The sequence below is a fragment of the Symphalangus syndactylus genome, chromosome 4, assembly GCF_028878055.3.
Source record: "Symphalangus syndactylus isolate Jambi chromosome 4, NHGRI_mSymSyn1-v2.1_pri, whole genome shotgun sequence".
Classification (NCBI taxonomy): Eukaryota; Metazoa; Chordata; class Mammalia; order Primates; family Hylobatidae; genus Symphalangus; species Symphalangus syndactylus.
The window spans coordinates 88,537,354-88,553,281 of NC_072426.2; the positions used below are offsets into that span (position 1 = coordinate 88,537,354).

The 15,928-nt window shown below is 42.5% G+C and overlaps 2 long non-coding RNA genes across 2 annotated transcripts in view; both read left to right on the plus strand.

Annotated features, from left to right (window-relative positions):
* The window catches only part of LOC129480289 (uncharacterized), a 47,778-nt gene that overhangs the window by 3,531 nt on the left and 28,319 nt on the right, over positions 1-15,928 (plus strand). The gene's annotated exons all lie outside the window — the stretch shown is intronic.
* Positions 3,690-6,830, plus strand: LOC129480288 (uncharacterized). Its single transcript, XR_008656971.2, has 3 exons — positions 3,690-3,730; positions 5,736-6,078; positions 6,625-6,830. It is a non-coding gene; the product is annotated as an uncharacterized lncRNA (long non-coding RNA).

The following is a 15,928-nucleotide window of genomic DNA, read 5'->3' on the forward strand; positions in this document are numbered from 1 at the left end:
ATAGAGACAATTACTCTAAAAGGTTATTATATTTGCCTGGATGAAGACAGTTAGAATAATCTGTGTGATACAGTGATTAAACATATAGTGGTATTCATGGCTATAATTTATTACAATCAAAGGATACAAAACAAAGTCAGCAAATGGGAAAAGCATATGGGCTGAAGTTCAATCTTCAATAATCTTCCCTCATTGGAATCATGCAGGATGTACTCAGTTCCTCCAGTAACAGGTAAGTGATGTTGGCCGTTAGGAAAGCTCATTAGAGACTGGGCACCCAGGGCTTTTGCTGGGAGCCAGTCATGTAGGCAGCCTCTACCTAGAATGCACCAAAACTCCAGACTTCAGAAGTAAAGCAAGTGTTCAGCATAAATGACATTGTTTGAAAAAAACAGCTTAGGTATAGTGAGCCACTCTTATCAAGGAGTGATGGGAACCCTCTGAACTCTAAGTTCCTAGACACTAGCCAGGGACTTACCTTGCCTTTCCAAAGATAGCAGTTTAGACCTACAGTGTTAACTCTTTTCAGTACAGCTGTGGATCCTGTACTCTATGGGACAGTTGGTGGTTTAGTGGGACCCCAGAGTTCTAGAGGTGTGACAAGATGCCTTGGGACCCACATTCTCCCACAGAGGCTATGAAAACTGGTCCTCAGCCATGCTTGCTGGAGCCTTTGAAGACACTGTTCTATAGGGGAGTACTGATCCTCCCAGTGATAATAGTTGATGCCAAAACAAAGACGATCTCTTCTTAAAATCTTCATTGTCTGTAACATGAGCTGCTCCATTTTCTTCTATTTTGAATCAGGAACACTCAGGGTTTTATTCTTGTAAGTCAAAGAATCTTTTTAAAGAATAGCATGTAAGATATATATTTTTTCTTTTTGGCTTTTTGACTTAAAAGCTTGAAGGAGTTTTATCTTTGAAATTGAAAGCTCCTCTCCCTCCCTCTAGGATATGCCTTGGCATATGTTCTTATTATTAACTCTGTTGAATATGTGATTATCCCACTCAATTTCCTATCTCAGATCCCTTTAATATTTTTTTTCAGTTCTTCCAAGTTTTCTTCCATTAGATCTGTAATTATTAATGTCCATCTTTGGGGATACTGACCATCAGGGTCTGATTCTCTATGTTCCATCTTGCCATTCATTTCCTAATCCACTCATTTATTTTATTAGGGAATTTTTTCACTCATTCAATAAACAGTCCCCAAACATCCCTACCCACTAGAGACACTTCCAGACACTGGAGATTGAAAGATAAGGTATATTGTTGGCCATTCAGGATATCAATAGTAAAAAGATACATGCAGCCGGGCACGGTGGCTCACGCCTGTAATCTCAACAATTTGGGAGGCTGAGGCGGGTGGATCACCTGAGGTCAGGAGTTCAAGACCAGCCTGACCAACATGGTGAAACCCCGTTTCTACTAAAATATACAAAAATTAGCCGGGCATGGTGGCAGGTGCCTATAATCCCAGCTACTCAGGAGGCGGAAGCAGGGAGAATTGCTTTTACCTGGGGGGTGGAGGTTGCAGTGAGCCAAGATTGTTCCACTGCACTCCAGCCTGGGCAATAGAGCGACACTTCATCTCAAACAAAACAAAAAAAAACAAGACACATGTGAATCCCCAGAACAATAGGGCTTTCACGGTGGCTTGTCCACCATGCAGGGGACCACAGAAGATACGGGGATTTAGGGTGATGTGGGGGGCTGTCTGTAGACTGTTTTCCTTAAGTTTATCTTTTATGTCACCAATTTGATTCTCTGAAGAGTCACATTTTACTTATTCCAACATCATTTTTATTTGATTGGCTGTTGTGTCTGTGCTTTCACATTTTGCTAGTAAGCAACAGGATTTTGTACTTTCTGATACGCTGATCGTCACTTTTTTCTAGTTATCTTAAAGAGGTACATCTAAAGTTCGTGCCCAGCTGACATGGATCTAGTCCTAAAGGAAAAGTCGATGAGGAGGTCCCATTTTTCTCTTTCTCCTACACCCCACCCTGAATAGAAGCAGAACAGGTAGAGGCTTAGGTCATTTTTGTTCATCTGTCTAAGTGTAGATACTACCTGGGACGGGGACTGGAAAGAAAGGCTCTGGAAGCCTCGAGGAGAAAGACACAGAGATGTCTATCCGGTTGCACCAAGGACCTCTACTTAGATCATAGGGGAATGAGTGTGGTGAGCTGCTCCTGAAACCTGCCCCAGGGGCCTTGGTCCTCTTAGATGGTCTCCTGCATCCTTGGCTGTAGCACATAACAGGCGAGGGAGCATATTACTGCCATCAAACAAGAGCCATGGCCGAATACAGAAACAGCTTCCTAGTGTGCTGGGAGTGGTGTGGCAGAAAGGAAAAAATGCTGTGGGACTTCCATTCCTGGGAGCCCTGGTTGTTCCCTTTCATTGCTGCCGCTGCTGTTAGAAACTCTTTGAGTTGGATGATTTAATAGTAATAATGATAAGTATTAAGGGGAATAGATTCCTTGTTATTCATCTGATTCTGCCATCTCTTCAGAATTATTTTTACTAGTTTATCTACAAGTAGAGGCAATTGAAAATTAATTTTTGTCATAAAAATAAAATCCTCTTAATATAATTGGAGCCACCAGAGGGTCTGCCTAGTCTAAATAACAATCCATCCCAAACATGGTTTCTAATGATGTTTGGGGGCGTTATTTCAGGACAACCAGGCAGAGAATGAGGTAGACTGCTCTCTAGTGAGTATTTAGCACCCATTAAGTGTTAGACACAAGGCCCTCTCCCTGTGTTATTTTATTTGGTCCACAAAACAAATCAACAAATAAAATAACAGTATCCTCATCTGACAGTTGACAAAACCAAAGCAGAAGTAGAACTGGGGGAATCTATGCCTAAATAAAGTTTGGGAGTTTCACTGGTTTCTGATCCACTGTAACTGGAAACACACTCATCTCTCAAAGATCAGTTTATCTCTCACCTGCACGGGTGGTAGAATGTCATCTCCAGAGCTGCTCTCCATTTCCTTTACCTAGTTTTGGGTCAGTCTTTCTTCATGAGGATTTTATGAGTTATTTGGGGTCCCAGGAGTAAGAGCTTTCACCTGCAAACCATAGCTTCTCCCATGGCTATCCCATCCTCATCTGCATGCTAGGCTGTAGAGGGTTGGGGGGCTTTAGGATGTAGCCCTTGTCATGAAGTCTCCACACAAGGTGCCAGTTTTTATTAACTTCTATTTTTTTTTTTTTTTTTGAGACAGAGTCTCGCTCTGTCGCCCGGGCTGGAGTGCAGTGGCGCAATCTCGGCTCACTGCAAGCTCCGCCTCCCGGGTTCACGCCATTCTCCTGCCTCAGCCTCCGAGTAGCTGGGACTACAGGCGCCCGCCACCGCGCCCGGCTAATTTTTTGTATTTTTTAGTAGAGACGGGGTTTCACCGTGGTCTCGATCTCCTGACCTCGTGATCCGCCCGCCTCGGCCTCCCAAAGTGCTGGGATTACAAGCGTGAGCCACCGCGCCCGGCCATTAACTTCTATTTTATTTACTTATCCAGAACTCCAGAACTGGTTTTTTTTTTCCTAGATGGTTTTAAGATGCATTAACATTGGGACATCTATGATTTCAAGCCATCATTTGGTAATTACGGGGAAGGAAACATCTTTTTTTTCTGAAATGGAGTCTTGCTCTGTTGCCAGGCTGGAGCGCAGTGGTGTGATCTCGGCTCACTGCAACATCTACCTCCCAGACTCAAGGTATTTTCCTGCCTCAGCCTCCCAAGTAGCTGGGCCTGCAGGTGCGCACCACCATGCCCGGCTAGTTTTTGTATTTTTAGTAAAGATGGGGTTTCACCATGTTGGCCAGGATGGTCTCGATCTCTTGACCTGGTGATTCGCCCGCCTTGGTCTCCCAAAGTGCTGGGATTACAGGCCTGAGCCACCTCACCCAGCCAGGAAACATCTTTGCTGAGGTCAGCCCTAAGGATTGTACCAACAATCTTTCATCCTTGATTGCATGGACTCTCCCAGCTACAGTGGGTCAGGTGCCCTGTGGATGAGAGTATGTTTATAGGACATCCATGACATGCCGAAACAACATCCCTATTTCCAGCTTTGTTTATTTGCCATTTTGCCTTTCCCCTGCTTTCCGTTAATGAATGTGTTAATCTGCCCTATAGAAAAATAGATGGAGGAGATGGCACTAGAGGAAAAAGTAGAAGCAGAACATGTAGAGGCGTAGGAGGAGAATTAGTGAAGTCTTAATCACGCAGTTTTAGTTATTCATTCATCCAACAGTTCATAAATGGGGACCACCTGTTTGCACCAGATGTCATAATAGAGCAGTAGTTCCTCATCTTTTTATTTTTTAATGTTATGGATCCATTTTAGCTCCTGATGTCAGCAACAGGCAGCATCCTACTTTTCAAGGTGTTTATGATTACCTTGACACTAATATATGGGCCCTAAATTAAGAAACCACAGCTAGATAAATTCTAATAGCCCGTCTAGTTCTTAGCTCCTATGACTCCTTTTTAATTTTAATTATGCAGAGAGAAGCAATGAGATTTCTAAGGAGGGAGTTAAAAAAAAGATCTCTTCTCTCCATCGCCATCATTTTATTCACCTCTAAAAACCCAAACTTTTCAGTCAGACTCTATGACTGTGCTAAAGTGGCCTGCTTCAATATATGCAATTTAAAATGTGGGATTTTAGCTCAGAAAGCAGAGCTTGGTTTAAAAAAAATGTGGGCTTAATAATGTAAAAAAGTCACAGTCAGGCCAAGGTCTTCTTGGGAAAGGCCTAAGGGGCAGCAAGGATCACACCTGTAGAGCCCTGTGGAGTTGAGGGGTGTGTGGGGCAGGATCCACTCTGCACAAAGCTGTGCTCTCACAATCACAGTCTCTGCCACTCAGAGAGAAGAGCCCCTCATTAGGTGCATAGGCGTCAAAAAAACAATGAAAAAGCAATGAAACTCTAGTTAAGGAGCTGCCCGCTTTTTCAAGTACAGCCACACAGGCCTAGCCTGCTGCCATTTCAGACCTAATTCAGACCGTTCATCTGGAGGGGCGCACATCGTGCAAGTTTTAATTCCCAGCCAGAATATACCCTGATTAGACTCTCTCTTCTGCTCCTGCTTGGGCTTATTGAGGGGAAACTTTCAATTACTTGGGAAAGTACCGGAGGCCTGTGGAGGTGAGTTAGGGCCGTTTGGGGGTGGAGGTGGGATTTCTCAAGAACAAGGCTGAGCACCCCGAGCCTATTAACTGAGGATTCCATGTGCATGCTCACCCCAAGGCACAAGTCTGAGGAAAGACGAACGGAAGAGAACATTTTCCCATACAAATCAATTGATTCCTCAAAAACAACAGGAAAATTGAAGCTGAAATGTCCATGGAACTCCAGCTCATGAAAGGTTCCAGTGAGAGCTGTGGAGGAGATAGGAGACACCTGCTAATGAGGATAGTTTTAAAACCATTGCAGGCCTGAATTTTTAGTATTTTTTTTTTTCTAAAACCTAGATGACAATTTCAAAAACTGGAGGGGGAAGTAGAAAAGGTTGAGGTGTTTTAAAGACAAAATTTCTTGCCGAGACAAACTGTCAAATTTTTTTATTATATCCATTTCGAGGCAGGCATTTATTACCTTTCCAGTGACTGTATATCTCCCATAATGTTCTTACTGTGGTTTGCCACTTAATTACCCACAGAATTTGCATTTAAACCGAGTTAAAGGATTCCATCTACTCTTTGGCTTCCTGCAGCTGTTTCCATGGTAACCAAAGGGGTCTCCGGGTGGCTGGCTGGGCTGAATATCAGGTTCTACAGGCCTGGAAGCATCTCCCCTCCCACTGTTGATCCATCTCCTTCGCTTCACTGAGGAAAGTCAATGGGAAGCGTCAAAGGATCCACTGACCTCTGTCGGATTTCTCTGGAAACGACTCCCAGCAAACAAGATTCCTTTATTTGATGAGCCCTTCAGGACAGGGATCTGGGGTTGACTCTTCTCCATGCAGACCTACACGGACTGCTCCCCTAAGCAGCAGCTACGTGAACTGAGCGGTCCTGGTTCCAGTCCCCTCTCTTGATCCAGAGTCCTCAGTACAGGTCGGAAGCCTGGGCGCCTCCTTGCCTTGAGAGCATGAGTGGACACTTCTTGGTGGGAAAGCAGCATGCCCCTCTTCTAGTGTTAAGGGACACCTCAGCATGATTATTAAAGACAGTTGCAGCAGGAGGTCACAGAGGGTCACAGAGGCAGGGCACAAATTACAGTGAGCTGATTTCACAAAGTACCTGGACTCCAGGCCCGGCTCTGCAGCCTTGCACAAAGCTGGTTCAGCCCTCCAAAGCTGAACAACAGTGCAAAAGAGGGGTGCATTGGTACCAAGTGATTTTCCTGGATCCTTTCAGCACTGAAAGCCTGTATTATTAAAGTCAGATTTTCACAAAAAGGAATAAATTGAAAACAAATGTGCAGTATAATAGTTCTGGAAAAGCGAAGTTGCTTGATCTTGTACACCACCACAGGGGAAGACACACAGCATGATGGGAAGTGGGACCCCTAGAGCAAGGAGATAAGAAGAGAACTGCAGAATTTTCTCTGTGTTTCTCTCCCTCAGCTCTGTGTTATTCTCTGTGTTTTCTCTCCCTCAGCTCTCTGAAAAAGCTAAATAAGCTATGCCGACACCTCCAAAGGACCAGCACTAAGCCCCTTAACGTACCTCTTAATCCTTTCTGCTGACTATTCCCTGGGGTTGGGCAGAAGTAAAGTGCACATTCAATTCTGTGATATGACTTGTGTTATAATATACCACCATAAGAGAACAAGCAATTCTGGTGGGGGTGGTGAAGAGACTCCCACATCATATGGGCAATGGTTAGTGATTCTAACTAGTTCTTCTTAATTATCCTGCCAGTCAACTTTCCAATGAAAGCAAATTTTGGAAGGTAAAAGTATGAGAGATGTCAGTCATCATGTTTCACTATTAAAGTTCTTTTGAAAAATATCCTTTGTTGGATTAGAACATTTAATCTGCTTTGTTCTCAACGTTGGCCGTAATTGAGCATGAAATTATGCTGCTTTTTACTAGACAGTTTTGTTTTCTTCTCTCATTGGATGCTACAGGGAATTTATTTTAAGTATCTTCATTGCAAACTCATTTGTGATTCAGCGTGAATGTCTGGGGCATGTGTGGGTATTGCATACCCACCTAGGCACAGTTCTTCTGCGGGCTCCTGACTGAATTCCTGAGGGGAAATAGGTTCCCTGCGCTTATCTTGTCCTGTTTTCATCGTGTTCAAAGTGGACCACAGAATGATCTATACCTGTCTTCCAGGATCTGGTAAGGGCAGTGATAATGAAGACAAAACTTTCGTTACTGGGATTTAGAAAAAGGCTTTCCTGGCAAGCACCAAATGGCTATGCAAGGTAAAGTTGGGGGACCCCCAGGACCAGGGGGACATGGAGGCAGTGCATCCTCTTAGAAACTGAGAAGTGAACCACAGACTTGTACCTGCCACTTTTAATTCTTCTCTTTCACATGACTACGTGGATATAAAGCTTTCACCAGGGTTTTCTGTTCTCGAAGCTTTAGGTTTCAGTGTTCTCAAAACTGACCTTAATGGCTTCCATTTTGGTTCTGCACTAAGGGGATTTAAAACAATGTAACCTCATTGAAGACTGGCAGACAGAGCCAGAAGCTAGCATTTGCAGTTTTCTTTTTTTTTTTCCTCACGGAGTCACTTAACACTCTAGCCTCTGTAGGTGCATAGTCCCAGTCCCAGGGTATAAGTGAACTTATGTGATTCACTTACACGTGTGATATGAAAGGATCAATTCCCAGCCATGAACGGAGGGGTCCCTATGGACTTCCAGTGATAAATTCATTCTCCTTATTAGTGTTTGTAACTTTTACTAGCCCACTCTTGAGTCCAATTACTCTGTTAATTGTTCCTTTTTTGTTGTTGCAAATAAAAGAAATGCAACTCAAAATATCTTTTTAAAAATGGGAAGCAATTTATTGGTTCACGTAACTGAAAATACCAGTGAAGAGCTGACTCTTAGAATGAATGGCTGGATCCAGGGGCTCAAATGGGTCATTTGGAACAAATACCCTGGAATCTCCCAGCTGTGCTTCCCTGACTGCTCCCATTGCCTCCATGTCAGGCAGGCTCTTCAGTTGAGAATATGAGATGGTAGCTGCAGTTCCAAGCTTACAAAGTACCTTCCTCCAGAAGCAACAGAAAGAAGAAGAGAGGGCCTCTTTATCACTGAGCATTTGGGTTGTTGTTGGATCAAGCTGGGTTATCCATCCACACCTGATCCAATCATCATGACCAAAGCCATGAAGAGCAGTGATTGGTTTAGGTGTGGTCCATCTGACCATTCCCTGTGGATAGGCTGGATATAGTCCAATGTAAACTACATGGACCAGAAAAATCAGGGTGCACAGCAAGAGATGTGATTACTCCAATTCTTTTTATTTCATCATCATGAGAAAAGAACTATTTTTCTTAAACAAGTGAGGCAACTGATAGTAACTGTAGTAATATTAGAGTATGACACAGCTAATCATGATTTTAACCCATCTGACTCCAAAGTTTATTTTTCTGATACCAAATTCCCCTGCTCCACTTTCCTCCTTGCTGTATTATGGAGACTGGACTCAGGAATATTTAAGTTTGGTTTTTCACAGTGTAAAACTTTAGTAATCTGAAGCTGGCATAATAATGATGATAATAATTTTTTAGTTGGTATCATGTTCTCTACATTTCTAGCTATGTTGCTTTCCATTGTTTCTCACTTTTTGAAGATTTAAGGCAAGCATTTACCCACTTTTTTATTATTATTATACTTTAACTTTTAGGGTACATGTACACAACGTGCAGGTTTGTTACACATGTATGGATGTGCCATCTTGGTGTGCTGCACCCATTAACTCGTCATTTAGCATTAGGTAATCTCCTAATGCTATCCCTCCCACATCCCCCCACCCCACAACAGGCCCTGGTGTGATGTTCCCCTTCCTGTGTCCATGAGTTCTCATTGTTCAATTCCCACCTATGAGTGAGAACATGTGGTGTTTGGTTTTTTGTCCTTGCGATAGTTTACTGAGAATGATGGTTTCCAGCTACATCCATGTCCCTAGAAAGGACATGAACTCATCATTTTTTATGGCTGCATAGTATTCCATAGTGTATATGTGCCACATTTTCTTAATCCAGTCTATCATTGTTGGACATTTGGGTTGGTTCCAAGTCTTTGCTATTGTGAATAGTGCTGCAATAAACATACATGTGCATGTGTCTTTATAGCAGCATGATTTATAATGCTTTGGGTATATATGCAGTAATGGGATGGCTGGGTCAAATGGTATTTCTAGTTCTAGATCCCTGAGACATCGCCACACTGACTTCCACAATGGTTGGACTAGTTTACAGTCCCACCAAAAGTGTAAGTGTTCCTATTTCTCCACATCCTCTCCAGCACCTGTTGTTTCCTGACTTTTTAATGATGGCCATTCTAACTGATGTGAGATGGTATCTCATTGTGGTTTTGATTTGTATTTCTCTGATGGTCAGTGATGATGAGCATTTTTTCATGTGTTTTTTGGCTGCATAAATGTCTTCTTTTGAGAAGTGTCTGATCTTATCCTTTGCCCACTTGTTGATGGGGTTGTTTGTTTTTTTCTTGTAAACTTGTTTGAGTTCATTGTAGATTCTGGATATTAGCCCATTGTCAGATGAGTAGGTTGCAAAAATTTTCTCCCATTTTATGGGTTGCCTGTTCACTCTGACGGTAGTTTCTTTTGCTGTGCAGAAGCTCTTTAGTTTAATTAGATCCCATTTGTCAACTTTGGCTTTTGTTGCCATTGCTTTTGGTGTTTTAGACATGAAGCCCTTGCCCATGCCTATGTCCTGAATGGTATTGCCTAGGTTTTCTTCAGGGTTCTTAGGGTTATAGGTCTAACATGTAAGTCTTTAATCCATCTTGAATTAATTTTTGTATAAGGTGTAAGGAAGGGATCCAGTTTCAGCTTTCTACATATGGCAAGCCAGTTTTCCCAGCACCATTTATTAAATAGGGAATATTTTCCTCATTGCTTGTTTTTGTCAGGTTTGTCAAAGATCAGATAGTTGTAGATATGCGGCATTAATTCTGAGGGCTCTGTTCTGTTCCATTGGTCTATATCTCTGTTTTGGTACCAGTACCATGCTATTTTGGTTACTGTAGCCTTGAAGTATAGTTTGAAGTCAGGTAGCATGATGCCTCCAGCTTTGTTCTTTTGGCTTAGGATTGACTTGGCAATGCAGGCTCTTTTTTGGTTCCATATGAACTTTGAAGTAGTTTTTTCGAATTCTGTGAAGAAAGTTATTGGTAGCTTGATGGGGATGGCATTGAATCTATAAATTACCTTGGGCAGTATGGCCATTTTCATGATATTGATTCTTCCTACCCATTAATGTGGAATGTTCTTCCATTTGTTTGTATCCTCTTTTATTTCATTGAGCAGTGGTTTGTAGTTCTCCTTGAAGGGGTCCTTCACATCCCTTGTAAGTTGGATTCCTAGGTGTTTTATTCTCTTTGAAGCAATTGTGAATGGGAGTTCACTCATGATTTGGCTCTCTGTTTGTCTGTGATTGGTGTATAGGAATGCTTGGGATTTTTGTACATTGATTTTGTATGCTGAGACTTTGCTGAAGTTGCTTATCAGCTTAAGGAGATTTGGGGCTGAGACAATGGGGTTTTCTAGATATACAATCATGTCATCTGCATACAGGGACAATTTGACTTCCTCTTTTCCTAATTGAATGCCCTTTATTTCCTTCTCCTGCCTGATTGCCCTGGCCAGAACTTCCAACACTATGTTGAATAGGAGTGGTGAGAGAGGGCATCCCTGTCTTGTGCCAGTTTTCAAAGGGAATGCTTCCAGTTTTTGCCCATTCAGTATGATATTGGCTGTGGGTTTGTCATAGATAGCTCTTATGATTTTGAGACATGTCCCATCAATACCTAATTTATTGAGAGTTTTTAGCATGAAGAGTTGTTGAATTTTGTCAAAGGCCTTTTCTGCATCTATTGAGATAATCATGTGGTTTTTGTCTTTGGTTCTGTTTATATGCTGGATTACGTTTATTGATTTGCATATGTTGAACCAGCCTTGCATCCCAGGGATGAAGCCCACTTGATCGTGGTGGATAAGCTTTTTGACGTGTTGCTGGATTTGTTTTGCCAGTATTTTATTGAGGATTTTTGCACCAACGTTCATCAAGGATATTGGTCTAAAATTCTCTTTTTTTGTTGTGTCTCTGCCAGGCTTTGGTATCAGGATGATGCTGGCCTCAAACAATGAGTTAGGGAGGATTCCCTCTTTTTATATTGATTGGAACAGTTTCAGAAGGAATGGTACCAGCTCCTCCTTGTGCCTCTGGTAGAATTTGGCTGTGAATCCATCTGGTCCTGGACATTTTTTGGTTTAAAGCTAAGAGAGGTGAAGATAATTTTTACAGTGTCATTGACTGAATGTTTGCATCACCCCTAAATTCATATGTTGAAGCCCTAACACCTAATGTGGCTATATTTAGAGATGGGGCCTCTTAGGAAGTCATTAAGGAATTAAGTTAAATGATGTCATAAAGATGGTGCCCTGATTTGATAGGAATAATATTCTTATAATAAGAGTCACACCTCTCTCTCTCTCTCTCTCTCTCTTCCTCTCTGTCTCTCTCTCTCTCTCCACCGCTCCCCACTCCAATCTGGCCCTGACTTGTGAAGACACAGCGAGAAGATGAGAAGGCAAGTCAAGAAGAGAGCTCCAGGAACCAACCCTGCTATACCCTGACCTGGGATTCTAGCCTAAGAAATTTATTTCTGTTGTGCGAGCCAGTTAGTTTGCTGTTTTACTGTAGCAGGCTGAGCTGACTTATATACATGTTCCCCCAGTTAGTGAATGGGAGAGCCAGCATTAGAAACTGTGTCTCCTTTCTTTCATTTTAGAGTCCTTTCAACTTCCCCCAACTGTATTTTCATGCACTTTTTTTCCTTTGGCCAAGCACAAACCATCTAAGGACGAAAGTGAGACCCTACGTATTCAGAGAGCAGGATCATTTATTGGTCTGATGGAAAAAAATCATGGGAAGTTGTCTAGAAGTAAATAGATGAATATGATCAAGGTTTGAGAACTGCTGTATTAACTGGGAAATCACATTTTCTATCACTGCAAGAACTCCAGGTCCCCCCAGGCATCTCCATTGGCCCTAATTTGTTTTGTTTTGTTTCTGAAAGAATTTTATAGTACTACAGGGAGGAAGATTTGTTAGCTTGTCCCTTGTTCAAGGGACTTTTTTTTTTTTTTTTTTTTTGCAGCTTTTCCATTATCCACACCTTGGGAAATGGAGATGCCAATCTGATTGGTCTGAGACAGTGATTGGCTATGCTCACTAGTGTGCAAGGCCACTGATGCCCATGTGGACAGTAGCATGTCAAGGATTGGGCAGTGGGGAAGTCTGTTCTGGGCGCCCATCATAAAGATGTGCATTCTTTGCAGGAAATTTAAAAGCAGTACTAATATCAACTAAAAGTTGGTCTGCTTTTTATTACCATAATGCCTTGGCAATTTAAAACCCGATATCAATAACAAAACCTCTCTCCCCATAGAGGTAACTGCACCTGTTGCCTTTATCTTTCCTATGCCATTGCAGGCAGGTGCTAATAGATAGAGAGGCCAGGGGGAGTTGGATAGAAATTCCCAATGCACACTCAGCAGGGGGATTTCTACTGATCTATAATTGAAAACTGTCTGAGTTCCCTTTGGGACGTTTGCCTCTCCCAAGCAACTGCTAGCCTGAACGAGCTCAGCAGTGGGATCCCCAGAGGCAGCATAATGACCCAGACTATAAATGCAATTATTACCACTGCAGCATTGGGTAATAAAGGAAGAGACAACGAACATGAGAGTCAGAGAGGGGCTCTGAATCAGGTGCAGGAGTGGAGAGTGAGGAGGTGGTCGGGGATGTTGATGGCTGCATCATGGGAGGAGGAAAAAAGATATTCATGGAAGGCCTGAGCTCCCTGCGGTCTAACTAGCACTTCCTGGATAACCCTTGCCTGTACCTCTCTGTCCTTTGCCTTTGTTACCAATCATTCCTCACATGGGTAATTAATTATAATTTGTAATATTATTCAGTTTTACAGAAGTGCTAACATGCTTAGAAAAAAGCAGAGAATAGTGTTGGAAGTTGCAGGGAAAACATCTCCGGCCCATTCAACCGTGATATGCTTTCCTGGGCTTTATCTATCCTCTGCAAACTTTTATTCCTTATGAAAAGCCTCCAATCCACATCCTGTGACAATGCCCTGCCTTCTGACTTAAGCCCAGGGGATGAGGATAGCATTCTCAAACAAACTCAGAAATTGTGTCTGCACCTTAAGGACAGACGGCCCATCTCCTGGCAGAGAGAAAAGGAGCTGGGTGCCAAGCTAAGATGGGAGATAGAGCAACAGTTCTCTAGATGGAAGTTCTGCAAAGACTGCTAACTGGGGCCTTCCTGCTCCTTTCTCTGACCTTGGGATGTCATTGTCCTGAGCTTTGGGGATCATCTCTGCAGGCCACCTTTAGTGAAACATTTGCTGGGCTTCTTTGATCTCCAGACGAGAGTGTGTTTCCTGAAATACCCACTGGTATCTGAAGATCACTGGTGTCATGTCTGGCTCCTGTTCCAGGGTTGCATCTGAGATCAATCCCTGGGTGAGTGTGTGATCACAGATAGGGGCATTTTTCTCTGTACCATCTGTCGACGCCTCTAAGGCTATGTGTATGGAACATCTCTGCAGACAATTCTGTCTTTGCTTTCATGACCTCCTGCACAGAGCAGGTGTGGGAAGCATCTTGCCTGTGGCCCCACGGTCTCTCCCATGGGCACCACCCATGGAACAGTCTCCACAACCACTGCCATCCCTGGACATGTATTAATATCTTCTGGAATATGTCTCTGCCTCTGTGACTGGGGTGGGTATTTTCTATAGAACAGCTGCATGCTCCAGTTATCTTTTAGGATTTTCAGGAAATTATGGTTTCCTTGTAGCAAGAGGACCAACATTGTTTGGCCCTAGAGCTGTCAGTTCAGACTGGAGGGCCCCTGGGCATGTTGCATAGAGCAGAAGGATAAGCAGCATTGGATGGAGAAAGCAGGAGGTAGAATCTACCCTGGGCTGCATTGTTTGTAAATAAAAAGAACACTGCAGTGTTCTGAAAATCAGTATTTTATATTTGTATCCATTTTCTTAGGCTGCCATCACAAAGTATCAAAGACTGGGTGGCTTAAACAACAGAAATTAATTTTCATACAGTTCTGGAGGCTGGAAGTCCAAGATCAAAGTGTGGGCAGGTTGGTTTCCCCTAAGACCTTTCTCTGTGGCTTGCAGATGGCTGTCTTCTCACCATGCCTTCACCTGGTCTCCCCTCTGTGATCATATATCCCTGGTGTCTCTTTGTGTGTTCAAATTTCCTCTTCTTATAAGAACACCAGTCACAATATTGGATTAGGCCCTACCCTAATGGCCTCATTTTACCCAAATTACCTCTTTAAAAGCTTTATCTCCAAATACAGTCATATTGTAAGGTGCCAGGGGTGAGGGCTTTAACATATAGATATGGGGGAAGTGCAATTCAACCCATGACTCTATTATCCCCATGGTCCACCAATTCTAAACAATTTCAGTAAGAAAATGTTCTCCCCTTCCCAGTTATTTTGTGATCTAAGTCATAAACAATTGCTCCAGTTATTGTTGAGTTTTTCTACTTACCTTTTAATAAACATTATATTTAATAACAGTCATGTTAATTTTGAGAAACACCAGTTATACATTTGGCCCCAGGCACCTATAGACTCAGCTACATGTTGTTATTGTCAGAGTAAGTTCTTAAAGTTGGCTGTCATTTATTCTTCACAGAATTAGAAAAAGCTATTTTAAAATTGATATGAAACCAAAAAAGAGCTCATGTAGCCAAGACAATCCTAAGCCTAAAGAACAAAGGTAGAAGCATCATGTTACCTGACTTCAAACTATACTACAAAGCGACAGACACATGGACCAATGGAACATAATAGGGAACTCAGAAATAAGACCTCGCATCTGCAATCATCTGATCTTTGACAAACCTGAGAGAAACAAGCAATGGGGAAAGGATTTCCATGGTGCTGGGAAAACTGGCTAGTGGTATGCAGAAGATTGAAACTGGACCCCTTCCTTACACCTTACATAAAAGTTAACTCAATATGAATTAAAGACTTAAATGTAAAACCCCAAACTATAAAAACCCTAGAAGAAAATCTAGGCAATACCATCCAAGACATATGCACTGGCAAAGGTTTCATGACAAAAGCATCAAAAGCAATGGCAACGAAAATAAAAATTGACAAATGGGATACTAAAGAGCTTTCTGCACAGTGAAAGAAACTATCATCAGTATTGGGAGAACCTGCCCCCAATATTCCAACATAGGTTCTTTCTATTTTCCATAATTGTCGGCTGGCTGAGAAATAAAGAGAGACAGTACAAAGAGAGGAATTTTATAGCTTGGCCACCAGGGATGACATCACATGTCAGTAGGACTGTGATGCCCACCTGAGTCTCAGACCAGCAAGTTTTTATTAAGGGTTTCAAAAGGGTAGAGGGTGTAAGAACAAAGAGTAGGTACAAAGATCACATGCTTCAAAGATCAAAAAGCAGAACCACTGATAAGGGTCTAACAAAGATCACATGCTTCTGAGGGAACAGGGCAAAGGGCAAAAGCAGAACCACTGATAAGGGTCCAACAAAGATCACAGGGCAAAGGGCAAAAGCAGAACCACTGATAAGGGTCTATGTTCAGTGGTGCACATATTGTCTTGATAAACATCTTAAACAACAGAAAACAGGGTTCGAGAGCAGAGAACCGGTCTGACCACAAATTTA